This window comes from Rhinolophus sinicus, chromosome 2 (assembly GCF_057876585.1).
Source record: "Rhinolophus sinicus isolate RSI-liver-muscle chromosome 2, RSI-T2T, whole genome shotgun sequence".
NCBI classification, from domain to species: Eukaryota; Metazoa; Chordata; class Mammalia; order Chiroptera; family Rhinolophidae; genus Rhinolophus; species Rhinolophus sinicus.
In genome coordinates, this window is record NC_142502.1 from 92,999,088 (window position 1) to 93,020,300 (window position 21,213).

Genomic DNA, 21,213 nt, shown 5'->3' on the forward strand with positions numbered 1-21,213 from the left:
CAAGCCAGTTAAAACTCTAAGGTTAATGTTCTTTCGCTGGGTTTGTTGGATGAGGAAGGGCAGATTGCATCTTGGAGAGAAGCAACGAGGTAAAGTGTGTGTCAGAGTACTAGGCACAAGGCCGAGATGCCATTTCGGCATTCCTTCTAGGGCTGAGGTTCTGGTATTCTAGAAAATATTTTATTTCTTATAAAGAGAAAATCATATTAGCTCTGTATTGCATTTTCTTAAATGATATTTACCTATAAAACTTTATTTAGGATGTAGTAGTTTATAGAACAATTTTGTGATTACGTGACTGAATCCTAAAGGCCTCTACAGGATATTTTTTTTTTTTTTTTTGTGGCTTTGAGAAAGAATGTGCAGTCTGTTTGTGTCATTTGAATTAATTTTATGAATGCAGAATATTCTGACATCAGAATCCAGTGACGGCTTGGAAACTGTTTCATGCAGGTAGAATGGCAGCCCTCTCTTGTGTGGGAAAATTGTGTGTGGTTTACATAATCTTCCCCCTTAGAGCTCGGAAGATTTTAACCAACTCTTTTTTATTTACTTGCTTAAAAAACATTAAGCTGAGTGCTGCCTGGTGGGTGTTAGGGACACACTGGTCTCTGCTCTTACAGACAAGTGGAGAAGGCCAAGATACACACAGGGCCTGAGAATATAAGAGTGGGTGATTCAGAGCACACACGTTGGAAAGGAACAGACCCATGTGTGGATCCCAATTTCAGGGCTCCTGGCTCTGTGACCTTGGGCAAGATCTTAACCTTGCTAAGTCCATTTTCTAATTTATAAAAGAAAGAATAATAAGGTCTGCCACCCAGATTTCTTGTGAGGATTAAACAAGGAAGTACCTGTAAAAAGCTGGGTATCATCTAGAACACGGTAAGAACTCAGTACATACCAGTAGCCCTTAGCATGAAATGTTGCGGAATCACAGAGCACTTGACTAAGTCTTAACAGAATCAGGAAAGTCTTGTGAGAAAATGGGACCAGAGCAAGGAGAGGCAGAATAATGAGCAGTGGTTCCCAACCAGGGAGATGGTTTTTGACCCCCAGGGGACAATTTGGCAATGTCTGGAGACATTTTTGTTTGTCACAACTGAGGGAGAGGGTGGATGCTCCTGGCATCTTGTGGGTAGAGGCCGGATGCTGCTAACATCGCACAATGCACAGGACAGCCTCCCACAACAACGAAATTTCCAGTCTCAAATTTCAACGTGCTGAGGTTGAGAAGCCCTGATTTAGCGCATGGATTCCATAACCAGAATGCCTGTATTTTGTAGGGGATGAAAAGCTTGTTCATCTATTCTCTTAGGCTTAATGACTGGAGACTGCCAATTAAACTGACAAAAGACAGATTAACGGGAGAAAAGGGCATATTCATATGCACACCTGGGGCCTACAAAACAAAGTCACTGGCGAATTTAAAGGTTAGACTTCTATGCTGAACTTAGAGAAAAGGGAAGGGGGAGAAAGGGTTGTGTGGGAAGAACCAATAGGTTTCTTTAGGAAAAACAAATGGGTTTTTAGAAGAATACACAGGGTATAAAGCTCCTGATGTTTGTCATTAATGTCTGAGTGGTCTTTTTGTCTTTTTCAGGATCACAAAACTCTCCAAGAGAGGGGATTTCTGATGTGTAGCTTTACTCTTGGTCTCTCTCGGGAGTAGAGGTTGGCCCTCAGAGGGAATTTATGGCAGTCCTCATTTCTCAGAAGTTGCTGCTTTGGGTCAGACAAGGGAAGCTCTGAGAAGCTTTCTTTCTTGCATCTGTTGAATCTCAAAGACCTACAGCTTAAAATAATCTTTAAAGCAACTCTGATGTTCCAAGTGGATCCTCACAGTTTTAATTCTGACTCTGTCACTTACTAGCAGTGTGACTTTGGACAAGTTACTAAACTTTTCTGTACCTCACTTACCTCATTTGTAAATGAAAAAATCCAGAAAATTTATTAATGAGTTAACATTGTTAAATACCCAGATTATAATGTAAAAAGATAAACTGAGGCATATTAAAATGTTTAAGTTTAATTCAGCAAAAATCTATTCTAATTGGGCAGTGCCAAACTAGAAGTGGTTAGTAGTGCTTCATTGACAGGGGCTCTGGTAAAAAAATTATTGATTGGCAATAGCGCAAAGCCTAGATGGCTGTTTGTGATTGGTTGGTTGTCTTTAAGTTTTGATTTCATAACCTTGAGGCATTTACAGGAGTAGATCTTAGTTAGTTTGCTTACATAGGCAGTCACAGCGTTTCAGCCACCTCAGTCTAAGGACCTCCTTACTTTAATTTAACAATAGTAAGTGCCGTTGCCAGAAAACAGGTTCTTGGTGAGCATCAGAGGAAAGAATTCAAGGACACACCGAATAAGCCAAAAAGCAGAGGATTTATAAAAAGAAAGGAAGAGAGTACACTCCCAAAATAGTGGGAGTGGGCAGGCCAGGAGAATAGCAACTGCCCCAAAGAACAAAGAGGCTTAGGATTTTATTAGAATGAGGGCAAGAAATATTCAAGATTTAGGGGTGACATTATAGGTGTTCCCAAGGTGGGTCCTCGTGGAATACTCCTTCCTGTGGAGAAGTGGGATTCCCTTGTCCTTATTTGGCCCTTGTCGGAACTGTCATGGCAACACTGGGTGGAGGTATTTTTCTGCCTGCGATGCTAATAGTATTACAATCCATTACAATTAGCTGAAATTCATCTTGAGGAGCAAGATGGCGTCCTGGGTCTGTTTTCAGTCACCAAAATCTAGTTCTGGGCGGTCTGGTAGCTGCACCTTTTCTTCGAATGCTCTCATTTCCTCTCTCTTTGGTCTCCCCTTACTTCCTTCTTCCTCTCCTACCCCTGTCTCCCCATGGTCCTCTTCTTTCTACCTATGGTAATAGGACTATGTTTATACTTCAATAAATAAATTCCAATGTCTAAGTAAGTCTTAAAAGGTATTTCCCCCAAAACCAGGAGTGCAGGCCTACTGAAATCCCACACTTTCTGTGTCCTCTATAGGTTAAAGAAAAATCACTCTCCTTCACATGGAGTTCTAGCAGTTATTTCCTTTGGACTCTATATCTTTAGCCAAGCCAGCCTGGTTTACTTGGCTCAGTCAGTCCAGTGTGATTTAAAATTCACACATAAGATGTACCACATAGAAGAATGGGGCATTCTGGGATACTGCTGGGGAAAGGGTGGGATGGGGCAGAGTGGAGGCAGAGCTAGAGAGAACCATGTACTCACATTCTCTTTTGCAGTTTCTGCTTTTATTATTTTATGTTTTCTTTTGATTTTTCCTTTCTATTCAAGACTTATCTCTCCAATACGCACCAAAACAATTCTCTGCTATTTTTCTTAAGAGCTATAATGACACAGATTTATAACTTCTTACGCTTAAGGGCATTTTAGAATAATTATCTGTGCTTGGATAGTTGAAGAGCAGATGAGAAATCAGATCTCGGATTTCTTTATGATTTATCTCTTAACTGAGCAGGAGATTGGCTGGAACATTGGGGTATTTACACAAACACATGCATGTGAGCCGGTCATTAAAAGGAAAAGTTTAGAATTACCAACCTATATGATAAGTGAGTTTAGATGGAGTGTATTCTAAATAGGGTGATTTTTTTTCCCCCTCTGAATGTTTCTCCTCCATTTTTTTCTTCTATGTACTTTGTGATTATCAAAGTGTGTCCTGCAGGCTGTATGCTTTCAGGAATTTCATTTGTATTCCTCTCAAAACTTTTCAAACCTAGACAAGAATCCAGTGAGGGCTTTGAAACTTGAATTCTCTCTGGGGCACTGTCACCTCTCTCCCTCGAAGATGGTTTTCTGCCTTCTTCTGGATCATTTCACTGCATTGTTCCTCATTTGTTCCAGTCTTTAGGCCAGAGAAACTTCAAAATATCAGCATCCCCTGAAGAGTCAACCAAATCAAGAAACTGTATTTAGGATATTCTGTAATAGGATAAGGGGAAGGGACCAGCTCCATAATACATTTGAGACATAGCATATCAAGTTGTTTATTGATTTTTTTTTTATAGCAGCCAATCCAAGAAGCGGTATCAAGGTCATTAGCAAAAGTACTTCTCTCTTGCCCACAGCATCTTCCAAAAAGTTGAGATCAGTGAACCCACCTTTTTATTAAAAGGCTATGACCCTGCTCTGTAGGGTCAGCCCCTGCACAACATCTCCTCCACAGTAGTCACAGCCAGTCCTCACAACCAATTAGCCTAGGGTCAATCCCTCCAATTGATGTGCCAACAGCAATCAAGACTCAACAGGAGGGCACACACACCCACACAAGGAGTATACCTGCAGCCGCTGGTTCAGGTGACTGAGGGCCTGTGCCACTGGACCTGACCAGACACCTACTACATAAAGCTACTCTACCAAGACCAGGAGATATAGTAGCTTTATCTATTACATAGAAACAAACACAAGGAGGCAGCCAAAATGAGGGACAAGGAAACATGTCCCAAATGAATAAACAGAACAAAACTCCAGAAAAAGAACCAAACAAAATAAAGACAAAAAGTCTACCAGATGTATAGTTCAAAACATTGCTTATAAGGATGCTCAGTGATCTCAGTAAAAACTTTCAGTGAAGAGATAAGAAACATAAATGGAGATAGAAAACATTAAAAAGAACCAGTCAGAAATGGAAAATACATTGGAGGGACTCAGTAGTAGGTTAGATGAAACAGAAGATCGAATCAATGATTTAGAAGATGAGGTAGCAGGAAACACCCAATCAGAACAGCAAAAAGAAAAAAGAATCCAAAAAAAATTGGAGAGTTTAAGGGGTCTCTGGGACAACATCAAGCATACCAACATTCACATCATAGGGGTATCAGAAGGAGAAGAGAGAGAACAAGGAATTGAAAACCTATTTGGATAAATAATGACAGAAAAATCCCCTAACCTGGAGAAGGAAATAGACCTACAAACCCAAGAAGCACAGAGACTACCAAACAAGATAAATCCAAAGAGGCCCACAGCAAGACACATCATAATTAAAATGCCAAATGTTAAGGACAAAGAGAGAATGTTAAAAGCAGCAAGAGAAAAGCAGTTAGTTACCTACAAGGGAGCTCCCATAATACCGTCAGCTGATTTCTCAAATAAAACTTTACAGGCCAGAAGGGATTGGCAGAAAATATTCAAAGTGATGAAAAGCAAGGACCTACAACCTACAAGATTACTCTACCCGGCAAAACTATCATTTAGAATCAATGGTCAGACTGATAAAGAGTTTCCCGGACAAGATAAAGCTAAAGGAGTTCATCACCACCAAACCAGTATTACAAGGACTGTTAAAGGGAATTCTTTAAGAAGAAGAAGAAAACAATATAAAAAATAAGAATAATAAAATGGTTATCATTACATATCTATCAGCAATTATGTTCAATGTAAATGGATTAAATGCTCTAATCAAAAGATAGGGTAGCTGAATGGATAAAAAAAAACAAGACCCTTACATAAGCTGCCTATAAGAAACTCACTTCAGATCAAAAGACTGAAAGTGAAGGGATGGAAAAAGATATTTCATGAAAAAAATAAAAAAGCTTGGGTAGCAACATTTATAGCACTTATACCAGACAAAATAGACTTAAACAAAGGCTGTAACAAAAGACAAAGAAGGACCCAGTAATTTCACTTCTGGATATTTATCCAAAGAAATCCTAAGTGTCCATCAATAGATGAGGAAGAAATGGAGCATTCCTCAGCCATAAGAAAGAATGAAATCTTACCATCTGCAACAACATAGATGGACCTAGAGGGCATTATGCTAAGTGAAATGAGTCAGACAGAGAAAGACAAATACCATATGCTTTCACTTAGAAGTGGAATCTGAAAAACAGAATAAATGAACAAACAAAACAGAAACAAACTCATAGATACAGAGGACATTTTGATATTTCCCAGATAGGAGGGGTGATAAGAGGATGGGTGAAGCGGGGGAGGGATTAAAAGGTACAAATCGGTAGTTATAAAATAGCCATAGGGATGTAAAGCATAGCACAGGGATTATAGTCAATAATATTGTAATAACTATGTACGGTATCAGATGGGTACTAGATTTAACAAGCCAGGCACTGAGATATTACTTAGGGTAAACAAAACTGTGGTTACCAATAAAACCCCAAATCCAGGGGCTCAAAGATACATTTCAAACAGATAATAGATTTATTTAATCTTTTTACAAGCTCTCTTATAGTGCATATGTATTCTTGTTATTTTATAAATCAAAAGTCTTCTGTGGTTTCAATTTGCCAATGGGCCAGAGTGTAAACTACTGATCCTGGCTGGCGATTAGAGCTTTCCACAATTGTCGTGTGGTTTTGTTTGTTTGTTTTCAACTCCTTTATTTTTTTTTAATTAAAAAAATTAATTACAGTGACATACAATATTATATTAATTTCAGGTGTACAACATAGTGATTAGACATTTATATATAACTTACAAAGTCATCACCCCAGTAAGTGCAGTACCCATCTGACACCAAACATAGTTATTATAATATTGACTGTAGTCACTAATATAGTCCACAATTGTCTTTTTAATCTCATTTCCTCATGTGGACTCTATACAGGATTCGCTGGGCTGTTCATTTTCACCCAAACATAAGTTGTCCCTTGCTATAGTGATTCTGTTAAGCATGCCAATCTCTCATCCTGGAAACACTCCAGATAGTCCCACTAAAAATAAAGTGAGTTGGTAGAAAAGCTGCTGAGAATATGCAGCTGCCAGCTGTAGCAAACCGTTCATAGATAAGCCTTGTTTAACTTGATGAACCGTTTCCTCCTCAAATATTAAAGAACAGGAAATGAAGAACATTGAACAAAACTAACGTGTCAGGATCCGTGCTGTGAATGAAGCAGAATCCTCATTCTCAAAAGACACCAAAGTTTAGAACCCAACAGGATCACTTAATTCTGCATCTCTCCACACTTGCTCCTCCTCCTCCTTCACTCATCCATTCATTCAGTAAACGTTTCCTGAGCAGTCGTCGGTCACACATGATTTATCAGGCCCAGTCTCGGCCACCTGGCATATTAGCCAACAGTTGTAAGTGTAATGGCTGAGGTAAGCAGGGCACTGGGAGCATGGAGGAGAGGAACGTAACCAGGTAGGGCTGAGAGGGAGGTTTCCTAGAGGAAGTCGCTCCTGAGTTTGGGCTTTAAAACTTTGAAGGAGGGAGCGTGGCAAAGAGTAGACAAAGAAGTGTCCACATTAGATTTCTCTCCTCAGCTATTTCATCTACAGCTGTGAATACTATTGCTTTCCATAAGCACCAGCCTTGCCCAAGAATGGAGGGAAATGTTATACGTAGAAGAGGTTGAGGTTCTCTTTTCTTGATTTTTCTTTTTACTAGGTTGTATGACTTGACAACAGAAAATGTATCTTGCTCTTTTGTGTATTAGTTTTTTGCCATAGGTAATAACTCCAACTTAAACATGTACCAGTGGGACAGTGAGATTTTGAAATTCATTCCCACAGTATTGCTAAATTGAGAACGAATCATTTCAAGAAAGAAAAAAAGAAAGAAAGCCAACTGTAAGTAGACTTAAAGGAAATGCCTAAGCGTGATGGCTTGAAGATGCAAACTAATGAATTGCTTTAAAATTACTGTTGTGCTATTAGCATCAGAAGTTAGATTGGAGATAGGAGACAGTTAAAAGTGTATACTTTAGAGCCAAACTTCCTAGGTTCAAACCCCAGCTCTGATAAATCCTAACTGGGTACACTAGGCGAGTTGTTGAATATGTCTGGGTCAGTGTCCTCATATCCAACCTGGGGAATAACAATAGTGCCCGTTTCACTGCGCCATTGTGAGAACTAAAGAAATTAATAGGAGGAAGCCGATTAAGTGTTTGATACAGATTTTGTATCATTATTGAATCAATGAGGAGCTTCCTCCAGTGGGGATTTTGTCAAATCCCATAGCAAGTTATGTTTTCTGGGTCCTCAAATGCTCTCAATGTGAAGAAGGAATGGAATGCAGTTATGGGATCACATCCAGTCTCTCTGGAAATTCCCCATGGCCCCTTACCGAGTTTATGTTGCAGTTGTACTTTTCTTTACAACAGGCGTGTTCATAGCCTGTCCAAGAGCTGAAGCAGTAAAGAAAGTATACTATATGTAACACATATATTATAATATACATATAGTATACTATAGTAGCAATCCACTCTTCTCCACATCATGTTCAATTCAAATACCCGCATTCATCTTTGCCAGTCTCTTCACTTACTCCTTGTCAGATAATATCCAGGGAGTTTCCTATATTTTATTAAGCCAGTGACTGCCCTGATTCAGTCATCGTTTTATGTGTGAGCATTACTTCCCTCCTGATTTCATGTCTACCTTTCTCCAGGCATAGATTCCTTCCCTTTCTAACTCTGATGTGATGAACATTAGACAGTGAATCAAAAGTACAGGACCTCGAATTTCTCGGGAAAATGATGAACAAATGAATAGAAGATAGGAGAATCCTGAGATAAGGTTGGTCCTGCTTATTTTGTTTTTCTTCCCATTTTCATATAGAGGAAGATACTTCATCATTTGACTATAAACAGTGCTCCTAACAGAGTCACACAGCCATTATCTAGAATGCAGGAAGATTCAGCTAACATCATTTATAAAAAAGGGAAATGTTGATGGCCAGCTCTGGGTTACAAAACACATCCCTGGATGTTCTACCTGATGATTCTAAGATCCCATAGAGGAAATTAAATGTTATAAAATGCCTTTAATCATGGAAGTTGTCAAAATTGTTCTTCACAGAATGCACAGCAGCATGGGCGTCGCTTAGGGAAAAAGAACACATAAAAGGTATAGTATGGGGTCAGAGCTCCGGTAGGACTTTTAGAGGTGATGTGTGTCTCTAGCACTGAACTGTTCTGAGAGAGAGAGAGAGAGAGAGAGAGAGAGAGAGAGAGAGAGAGAGAGAGAGAGATATTTTGTTTGGCCTGTCCTTCTACTGGAAAAAGGGGTTATATACACAAATCAAGGAAATTCTCAAAAGGATATTCTTTGCTTCAAATTTTGGCAGTCAGTCTGTCCTTGTTTGCTTCACCTGCTTTGCCAGGAGCTCATATTTTTGAGCGTCATCCTTGGTGGTCCATAGGGCACAGCTGGTGGGAGAATGGCGGTAAAATGGAATTGCCTGGTAATAAAGCCACTGGGAATGGGAGATTGTAAGGTCAGTGTTGGTGTGCCAAATTTGCCACTTGTGTGCCTTACACAGAGAACTGAGGTGATTAGGGGAATATGCCCTCCCAAATAACATGAAAGACTTCTAAAATTTAGGCAAGGGATAGTTGGAAAACCAGGAAAATAAATACTATAAATATCAATATCCTCCTATGAGTATATATGAGGTTAGACAATTAAGTTTGTGAACTCATCCTAGAAAAAGTGCTACACAACTCATTGCTGAATATCACTACAGTCACCTTCGAAGTACTGCCCTGGGGAAGCTATGCACTGATGACAGTGCCTAGTCCACCCTTCAAAGCAATTTTGGAATTATTTTTCTGGAATGGCCATCAGAGCTGTCATCGTATTATCTTTGATGTCCTGAGTGTCATCGAAATGCCTTCCTTTCAATATTTCCTCTATCTTCAGGTAAAGAAAGGAATCATTGGGGTCCAGATCAGGTGAGTAGGGAGGGTTTTCCAATACAGTTATTTGTTTACTGGCTAAAAACTCCCTCACAGACAGTGCCGTGTGAGCTGGTGTGTTGTTGTGATGCAAGAGCCATGAATTGTGGGTGAAAAGTTCAGGTTGTCTAACTTTTTCACGCAGCCTTTTCAGCACTTCCAAATAGTAAACTTGGTTAACTGTTTGTCCAGTAGGTACAAGTTCATAATGAATAATCCCTCTGATATCATAAAGGTTAGCAACATGGCTGCAACAAGTTTGTGAACTTAATTGTCAGATCTCGTATACAGTTTTATATCCTGCTTTTCTCTTTTAACACTTTATCATAAGAATTTCCCCTTATTATTAAGTATTCTTTGAAAATGTGCATTTTTAATGGCTGAATAGTGGCCATGATATGAAAAAGTTAAAATGTTCTTAATCATTTCTATTTGTGAAACACTTAAGCTGTTTCTCATTGAGGAGTATTAGTAATAAGACTTTGGAATATTGTCATATCAAAATCTTTGTCTCCATCTCTGACAGAATAAGTTCTAAAAAGTAAAATTATTAGGTCAGACTTTATATGCTTTCCTAAAATTACTTAATTATCACAATAAGCGTTACTGGCCAAAAAAAAAATGATACTGGAAAAAACATAACTGGCTCTTGATAAGCCTGCAATTCACCAGGCAGCAGCATAAATATTAGATGGAAATAGAGCAGCCAGCAAAGCTTAGCATGCCATGGGTAGCAGTCAATATGATTTGCAGAGGGGTCAAAGAGTATAGGCCATTCTGATGAGTCAGTTAAGTGTAAATAGATTGAGAGTTTTTGCTGCTTTAGGTTTATCACCCTGGCAAGTCCCCTAGTCCCTCTAAACCTGTCTGATCATTTGAAAATTGGGGGTGTTTACCACATTCATGGTTTGGAATACTTAATATTGTTAAGTTCAATGTCCTCCTTAAACTGATCAAAATATTTAATGTAATCCCAATGACAACCTAGGCCTGCATTTTTATAGAAATGGACAAGCCAATCTTAAAATTTATATGAAAAGGCAAAGGACAGAGTAGCCAAAGCAATCTTGAAAAAGAACAACGTTGGAGGCCTCGCGTTACCTTACCTCAAGATGCACCATAAAGCTTTGGTAATCAACTCAGTGTCATTTTGGCAGAAGGAGAGACAAATAGAAAAATGGGCCGGAATAGAGAGTCCAGAAATAGACCCATGCTTATGAGGTGGATTGTTTTGACAAAGGAACCAAAGAAATTCAAAGACAAAAGAAATGCTTTTCAACAGATGGTGCTGGAACAACTGGCTAGCCACATGAAAAAACAACAACAAAAAACTTGGATCCCTATTTCACTCCATACACAAAAATTGATTCTACATGGTACAAAGATCTATGAATAGACGTTTAACAACCTTGAAGTATAGTTTATAGGAGAAAGCATCTGCCCACAGGCTCAGCCCATCCCCTGTCCTTAACTGCATCAGGATTGACTTATTCTAGGCTAGGGCCTGGCCTTCGGTCCTTCCCCACACCTTATTAATATACTTACAGAGAAACCTAAATTCAAAGTCCAAAATCACCATGACTGTAAGGAGTACAATTACCTCAAACTCAAAAGAAGTACAGACATCTTGAAGCTGTTCCATCTAAAGTAAAAGTATTGAGGTAGATCAAGCATTTTATATAAACATACCATATTTTACCGTGTACAATGCACTCCCATGTATAATGCATACCCACGTTTTTGGCCCAAACTTCCAGGGGAAAAAAACTTTCATTTTAATTTTTTAATCAAATTTTTATTTGTTTACATTTAGGTACTTGTTTTTTGTATTATAAAGGAATTTTAGTATTTGGTTTTTAACATATTATGGTACAAGAAATTTTATGTAACAAATAATTACAAAACACAAGAACAGATACAAGGTATAACAAATTTTATGTACCAGTAACAAATTTACAATATTTTCACATCACAGAAGGGCAAGAACTCTTCATTGTTGCAAGTTTGTTGTAAGTTCAACAAAACTGATTACCATATTCCAGGGTATTATTTTGCATACAGATATTGTTACTGATTCATAGTTACACTTTTAACTCATAAGCATAAATAAAAGAATTAAAAACACATAGAGATACAAAATTAGTACTACCCACATATAATGTGCATCCTTATTTTTCCCTCACAAATTTGGGCAAAATGTGTGCTTTATACATGGCAAAATACGGTAATATTCTTAAAGATATAAAGCATGATATAAGCCATATGAAGGATAAGAAATCATTAAAATGACAATATATGAAGTATAATAGCTGAAAAAAATTACACAAAAGATGGAATAAAGAACAGGATAGAAACAGATAAAGAATGAATTAGTGAATTGGAAAATGAGACATGAAGGAAATCTCTCAGCAATCAGAAGGACGAAGAAATAGAAAATAGAAAAGCTAAGCATACTACTCCTTGGCCCTATTATAGTACCAACCCTTCCTCATTAAGAGAATTAGGGTCAATTATCCCGCCATTACTATGACTCCCTTCTCATCCACTGGCATGAAAGCCCAAAGCGGCCAGGTGGTAGACACAGATTCAAATTCATAGAGCCCTATCTTTGTCTGCTGGTGTAGACATATCCCTTCCTGGGAATTAGGGCCTGTAACTTACCAGAACCTGAAGTTATGGGGATAGAAAGAACAAATTCCACAAATTTGTTCACTGGGAGCAGTGGTATAGGGACCACTCCTACTTCCATACCTTGGTTCCCAGACATGTGCATTCCAACTAGTGGGGATATAGCACCATATATTGCCCTTTTTTTAGTGCATATTCTCCAAAATGGAGTATTAAACTCTAACCCTTAGGGTGTGTTCTTTGCTGCACCATACAACTAGACCAGCTGCATCTGGCCAGTGGAATACATGGTGAAACCAGTGAATCCTGCTATGGGGACAGAGTCCCAGAGAGCAGTTTCCAGTCTCTCGGCCTCACGTGGGAAGGTGCTGGCTCAGATAGTAGATGGCCATCAGCTGTGACTAGTTGGCCATCAGCTGTGACTAGTTAGCCATTAGTCACTTATATAACAGCCGTGGCTACGCTAGGGGGTTGGTTGGTTGGCAGAGAAGTGGATGGTGGATTGTGGATGATGTGGATCCTACTTCCTGTGTGTGTCTCGCCCTGTCACCAGCGAGACTGGGGTGCAGGAAGACCCCTTGTTGGGGTACTGGCAGATGTTTGCTCCCTGTGTCTCCAATCCAGCTGCCAGCAAGAATATGTGGTATGACTACCCTATCTATGGCTCCTGTGGTGTTCCTTTTTGTCCTCACCATATCCTGCGTTCTTGTGCAGGGAGTAGGACCACAGACCCCACAGGACACCCTGCGTGATACTTGATATCATTGTTATACCTCCTTTGCAATAAAATCAATCCCTTGTCTGAAAAAATGTTGTAGGATACCATATCGCTAGATTAGGCATTCCGATGCCTTTTGATAGAGATATTACAGTAGTACCTCGGTTTTTTAACGTCTCCATTGACGAACATTTCGGTTTACGAACGCCGTAAACCCAGAAGTAAGTGCTTCGGTTTTTGAACACGCCTCGGAAGTCGAGCATGTCATGCGGCTTCTGCTGAGTGTAAGATCCTGAGGCCTAGTTCTCAGCTCTTTTCGAATGTTTCAGAACTAGAACGGCCTTCTGGAATGGACTATGTTCAAAAACCGAGGTGCCACTGTAGATATAAATTTCAGTAAAGACAAATTACTGCTCTTTTCCTCAAGTGAGAGCTTACCATCAGTCCCTGATGCTGATTCAGGAGTGGCTAGATAAGCCTTGGTGAGCTGAATCCCACTCAATGAGGTGCCAGCACACTTCCATCTTTGCCACCATGAATGTTCATGGGCCCATTGCACTAGTAGTGAAATGACCGAGAAGAAGGGTTGGCTGACATTCGTAGGCTTAGTCATCCCATCCCCCAGATGGTTGAGATCCCGTTCTGTAAGAGGAGCTTGGTGGACAAGAGATGGAAAAATCTGCATGCGTGGTGCCCACACCCGTAGGTCCCACATGTCTCTTTCCCCCACGGCGTTGTCCTCACACTTCCAATCTTGGTCCTTCCAGGGCCCTGATAAATTAGCCAAGTCATTCACCATTATTCTGTTTCCATAATGAAAGCAACTTCTCCTTCTACACAAAATAGAACTATCAAGTGTGCTGCTCAAAGCTCTGCCCATCTTATATAGCGATCAGATAAGTGATGAAAAAGATTATGGGAGGAGACCTAAAAACCCCCCTAGACACTCTTTCAAAACACCACTGTTCCACTCTAAAGCCACTTCTTCACAGCAGTCATTAGTAGTGAAATTCCTTCAAAGAAAAGAACCCATGGCAGTTTAAGGGAAAGTGAGAATGCAGGGAGCACTTCTGTTAGCATTTAGGCATTGGGAAAATAATACCTCTCAAAAAAAAAAAAAAAATGGTTTAAATCCCTGAGAACTTGAAAAGGTATCAATTTAGTGTTTGGTTAATTACAACTTTGTATTGTTTGTGATGCTTTCCTGTACTTTTGTGTCATCTCGCTAATTCGCATTTTCATCCCTTTGGAGGCAGGAGTGTGTCTTCTGCCTCCCTGTGTTGAACTCCCCCAACACCCATCAGAGGGCTAGGATCACAGCAGCTACTCACATTAGTAGTTTTAAATTGACTGATTGATCCAGACTTATGCCATCCTGGGGCTCTTTTGTTTTCAATTCTGCCATGATTACTTTGCCATGATCACTGATGCCCATGCTTCCTCCTATAAACTAGCCATCAAGGTTTTCACCCCTCCTCACAGATCTTTCTACCTCTTATTTCAATACGAGTGGCCATCCTTAACCCCATGTCACTTCAGTTCTAAGGATGGCCCTTCTCTGGATGACCATGCCAGTCCCATTTGCCCACCTCTCGCAGTGTCTGTGTGTTGGCTGTTGAAAGAAGGATTGTGAGAGCTCCCCGTCTCTGCATCACCTGATAAGGGAACTGAGTTATTCAACTGCTGGCAAAATACCAAATCCTCCTGTGATGGATGCAGTACTGGGCTCAGGCACTCTGCCTCTGTGCTCTCCACCCCTCAGACGCACGCCATTGAGGACCTCCAGGCTGAGGAGCACATCCAGAATCTCCAGCTCTGGTATGAAATCCACAGACCCCTTGTCAGAAAATACATGAGCTCGGTTCCTACAGAGCTAAGTTCTGGTCTGTCTGAAGATCGAATCTGTCCCCAGAATGTCTCTCTTATAGCTACACTTTGGGATCTTTGTGAACTGAATTAACAGCCTGGTTCTTCCACATAGTAGTTGTGTGATCATAAATGAGTGACTTATTCTCTCTGAGATCTCCTTTCCTGAGCTGGCATAGGAAGAGACCCATTTGTATTGCACCAGGCTGTGTGCTGCTTGGCACAGTACCTGGTATCTGGTTGCTGCTAAATAATAAGCGTTGTTAGTATAATTATACTAATATTGTTACTTACTCTGTTTCATGCCCACTTCCCCTCCAATGCAGGTGACCCTTGTTCTAGCTTTATAATTGTCCTTTTGGAACTATCTCTTCTACACTCCTTCTACTCCTGCATACACTGCCTAGTGATTTGTTCTATTTTTCAGTGAAACTGCAGTACCCATTCTGGAAAGGTTTAAAATGCCCTTCCTACTCTTCCCCTTGCTTTGCAGACTATAACCTTTTCTATTAATAAAAACGTACAAACAAACTTGCAGCATATGACAATGAGGTGACCTCCACAAAGGACTGGAAAGTATACATGCATTTATACTGATATGCCTATTTCTTCTGATTCACAAGGCTAAGATTTGATGACAGGTTCATATTCTAAAACTGGGTGGCACTGAAAACACAGGACATGACAACATGTGCCACACAATGTACTAGGAATAGACCAACACATGTCCAAAAACAAGAAAAGAAAAGCATACCAATTCAATGTGCACTACATAAAAAGCCAAAGTTCTTTATATTTTTCAGTAAAAAAGTCAAAAGAATGGGTGAGCCTGGGCTGTGGCATGAGAACTGGCGATTCCTGCCAAATGAGTTGAAGTAATGTGAACATCAAAATCAATTAAACATTGACCTTACTTAAATGTCAACGTGCTGGACCACTATGCCACCTGGCACCACTGGTGATTCAAAATGATCTCCACTGCTCTAGTCACAACGTGCCCTTCCTCAAAAATCTTCAACTGCCCATCCCACCACTGCCCACATAGACGACTACAAATGCCCAGCCCAGTTTTTGATGCCCTCCACTATGTCTCTATTCGCTACTCCCAACTAGATCTTGGACTTTCTCACCCCATGCTTTCACTGACAGTTATCTCACTCAGTTCCATCTACTCTGTTGAAATCCCACCCATCTTTTAAGGCCTTGCTTAAATACTAGCCTTTCCACGATCCACTCTCTATGCCTACTACTGCCGTGAAATCCCAATGTCTTCTTCAGTCAGAGCTAATTTCTCAGTCCGATGTTTTTCTGTATCACTTTCGTTTGTTTCTCTCATGTGGGAAGTATATTTTGTCCTGAATTCAAATGTTTAGCTATACAAGGTCAGACAATTAAGTTTGTGAATTCATCCTAGAAAAAGTGCTACATACTGAGGCTCATAGCAAGGTGTGGGGGGATGAAGTCCTTTGTGGAATCAGACAGCAGGTGACAACAGGTGTGGATGAATAAAGATGAAAGTGACTTAAAGAATGGCAAAGCTCTCAAGGATTTTACATCAGAACATTCACGAGATGTTGACTTTTTGACGAATTTCAACATTTCATATGAAGTTTTTAGACCAAAGTCTATTTTAAAAAAATTAAGGAAAAACTTGGAGTGCCTTTGAAGGCAAGTGTCCTCTTTGTCATCTATAACCTTGTAGCTCCCTTCGGTGATCCGCTGCTTAATGACTGTCAAAGAACAGAGCTAAGTTTAAGCTACTTATAACAGATGTTGGCTTTGGATTTGTTCCTTTTGCTTCCTTTTTCTGTTTTCACTTTCCTCTAGGGTACCCAGTCTACTTAGTCACCTCTCAAAACAAAATGCCCAACCGACTGAAAATGCCCAACCATCTTTCTCCCCAACAAATTCTGCTACTCTGAGTGAATCATATAGACTAAGTCACACACACATGTGAGTAAAAGGCTAATGGAGGTGGATCTGGCATCACTCTGGAAGAAACACCTTAAGGTAAAGAGATGAATTTCCAATTATGAAATTGCAGCCATCCAGGAATGGAGTGAGGAATACCCACCCATCATTTTCCCCAGCCTCCATGTCAAGAAAGCCGCAAAGACATAAAGCAATTGCTACCTGCTTGGCTCATGCATAAAGTGTAATATTTACCAAAGAATCCAGTGCACCCTCGCAACATAATAGTTGCAAAGGATGTTTAGATTTACATTTATAGTGGGACATGTGTCTTTTTGATCTGGGAGTAGGACAATATATTTTTTAAGGTCCTCCCACTCTTCTGGCAAATTTTCAGAATTACAATACTCATGATAAGCAAATACTTTTCAACATAAATGGTGACGTTAAACTAAGTACTTTGAAGCTTCTAAGGGATATATGTTCTTTACTAAGAACTGAGAATGTGGTTTTGGCCCAGTGTTTCCACCCCGTACACCACAAATGCGTGTGCAGTTTTGTTCTTGTCTTCTTCTGAGAATATGTCTTTCAAAGTAGGCCTTGAACCAGACACCAAAAGACAACTGTCCCTTCTGCCTCCACTAGCACATCCTAGACTGATCTAGTTAGTCAACAAACGGCACTCAGCTCTAGCTTAGAAAGTAATTGTTTCTCTGCTATGTAGTTTCCAGACTTCACTTACAAGGTGAAAGAGCATGAAAACCAGCAGAGCAGGGGCCCCAAGGGTCTGTCCTGCAGACCAAACGAATATGCTCTGCTATACACAGAAAATTGATTAGTAGAGGTCAAACACTGCTAGGCTTCATTCATGAACTTTGGGGAGAAATGATCACACAGTAGGGCTTATATTTTGTTGCTGTTGTTAATTGAGATATATAATTTACAAATGGTAAATTTAAATATTTTCAGGTGTATAGTTGTCTACGTTTGACAAACGTACACGGTCATGTAATCACCATCACAATCAAAATTCCCTCACCTCAGAAAGTTCTTTGTGCCCCATTGTAGCCAATCTCCTCCCTTCCACCCCAGCCCTTGGAAACCATCAACTGATTTCTGTCCCACCATTCTGCCTTTTCTAGGATGTCATGCAAATGGCATCATACAATATGTAGCCATTTTTATCTGGCTGCTCTCACTTAGCAAAATGCTTCTGAGACGCGTCCAGGTCGTTGCCTGTAGCAGTACTCAGTTCCTTCTTATTGCTGTATAGTGTTCCATTTATGGATAGACCACAATTTATCTATTCACAGTCGCAGGACATTTGGGTTGTTTTTAGCTTTTAATGAGTATGAATAACACTGCTACTAAAATTTGCTTAGACGTTTTTGAAAGGATATCTTCTTCATTTCTCTTGGCTAAATACCTAGGAGTGGAATTTCTGGGTTGTATGGTAAATGCATATTTAGCTTTATCAGAAACTTTCAGACTGTCTTCCAAAGTGGCTATTCCATTCCCACCAGTAATGCATGATAGTTGCTGTTGCTATACATTCTTGTCAGCACTAGATGTTCTCGGTTCCCTTGATTTGAGCCATTTGAGTAATAATTAATGAACGTTGGGTCTAGGCTGGGCTATAAAATGAAAGCTTCTGCTGGCTACGTGTACTGAATTGAATATAATAGTGTCCTTCTAACATGCACATTCACCTGGAACCTCAGAATGTGACCGTATTTGGAAATAGGATCTTTGCTGATGATTTAGGTAAATTTAGATGAGGTCTTACTGGATGAAAGTGGACCTTAATTCCAGTGACTGATAGAAGGCTCCGTGAAGACACAGAGACAGAGAGGAGAACATGTGACGATGGAGGCAATGATTAGAGCTATGATACAATAAGCCAAGGAACAACAGAAGCTACCAGAAGCTAGAAGAGACGGGAAGGATTCTTCCTTAGAGCCTCTGGAGGGAATGTGGCCCTGCCAACACTGGCTTCTCTCACTTAGCAAAATGCTTTTGATTACACAACTGTGTACGTTTGTCAAACGTAGAGAACTATATACCGGAAAATATTTAAATTTACCATTTGTAAATTATATACCTCAATTAACAATAGCAACAAAAAAATAAGCCCTGCTGTGTGATCATGTCGCCCCAAAGTTCATCAGTTAGGCCTAGTGGTGTTTGACTTCTACTAGTCAATTTTCTGTGTATAGCACAGCATATTCGTTCAGTCTGCAGAACAGACCCTTGGGGCCCCTGCTCTGCTGGTTGTCATGCTCTTTCACCTTGTAAAGTGAAGTCTGGAATCTTGATTTTAGATTTCTAGCCTCCAAAACTATAAGAGAATCAACTTCTCTTGTTGTACAAGTAAGTTACCCAGTTTGTGGTAGTTTGTTATAGTAGCCCTAGGAAAATAATACACTCTGAATACAATTTACAAAATATAATAATACAAAGAAGTTTATAAGGTTATATTTGACTTATATAAAGCTTTCAGAGGATAAAAGTATAATTGTGTGAAAATATAGTTCTAATTAGTACCAATATTTCATTAGAAGCCTAAATTACTAATAGACATAAACATACTTGGACTAAGTCTTTGAATAATCTATAATTTACCTTTGTTCTCATTGGGCTGAACTTCTGCTAATGAGTCCAAATTAGTGAAGACGTACTATTTATCAAGAATTAAGGTCAGTCCAGTACCAGAGTCCCATTGGTTCCTCACCCATGGCTTTTGAATATGTGAGACCCACATTTTGCAGAATGTTCTATAAAGGATGAAGAAATAGACTTTCTTTTAATTTAGTCATTTGTGCAACCTTATAGATTTTTAAAATTGCAAAATCATGTGTTCATTTTTCCTACCATGAGGTATAGACCAGTTTTGAAAACAAAACTTCTGTGGCAGAGCCAGTCTTGGCTTTTTCATAAAGAATAGATCATATTTCAGTCTCAGCACAAACTGCATCCAACTCCTCAAGAAGAAAATAATCCAGTCTTCAAACTCCTAGCAGATTTCCTTAAGGAGGCAGAGGGAATCCCATCTCCACCCCAAAATCCATGAAAAAAGTTGATACTTCTGTCACTCCATTATTCATAAAAATATTACTAGCTCAATGATAACTATATTAATTCAATAATATAAAATAAAGGAATAGCTACAGTCAATATCAGGTTGTGCCTTCTACCTCCATAATTTTGCTGAGTCGTTACTGCAGTTGGACAGAATTGAGGCAACAGAGCTGGCAGGAGGGCTGTCACAGATGTGTAAGCAGGATTCCATGCTTTTACAATCATTCCTCTGTCTATACAATTTAAGCGCCATTTTCTTCCCATTTAATAAGCTTCCCAGTTGAACACTAGATATCATTATATGGAGATCTGGGAAGTGTGTCTGGCACTTACTGAGGCATTCATGAGTCGTTTTCCCAGTTTGTGCTGTGGTTAACAGCTGTACCATGCCTAGTTCACAGAGGTAGCTGGAAAATACAATTGTGCCTTCCATAAAGGCAGGGTGTCATCTGAACAAAGTCCAGCAATGTTCAATGACCCACATAAATGGCCCGTTTTCTCCTACCTCTGCTCTCTAATCAGCATAAGCTGTTCTTTGAGTGTTTGGGGAGAACACAGGATTGGCATATTTTGGGGGAACAAGGACTTATAATATTAGACTACCCGTTCCAAGTTTGGGCAATTTCAAAGGACAGGGCTTTGGAGACTTGGAACATCCTGTACAATTGCACTGTCACCGGGTCTGGCTAAACACAGAAACCAGTCTCCCTTTTAATCCCCATCCCACATGTAGAAAACCATAAATTCAAGTTACTACAAATAAAAGGCCCCCAGATAGTGCCCCTATGCCCTTTGGGATGATATGACACAATCAGAAGGGAACAATTGGGGTAGGGACTGTCCCCTCTATGAGAAATTGAGAGAGAGGAAATACCATGACCAAAATGTTTGTCTTGTTTAATTAAATATCAACAGGAATGTCTATGCATTTTACAGCTCCAGTATACCAGACGGAATATAAACTCCAGACCAAGCCAAAGCCACTGGTTTTAGACTCTGTTTTATGGGCTAATTATATGTTAAAACTCGTGACAATCAAGCAGATATCACTGCCTATTGCAGAGTGGTCAGAATTAGTCCCAAGAATTGTGTAGGTGTACAAAATCTTTCAGGGGAGCTCCAAATCACTACTATAATATGTGGTAATTATAGTCGACATCAAATTGGCAAACTGCACCCCCCACCACACTCCCGCCAACCTAAAAATACCATTGATTACAAAAATACTTGAAAAAATTAATTCTGTACAGTAAGGGAACAGAAGAAACAAGGCCAAAGAAGACTTTCTGAAAGAGAAATCAGACCTAAAGTTCAAAGCATTGCAACATAGTATTTGGAAACAAAGCTAGAAGCAAAG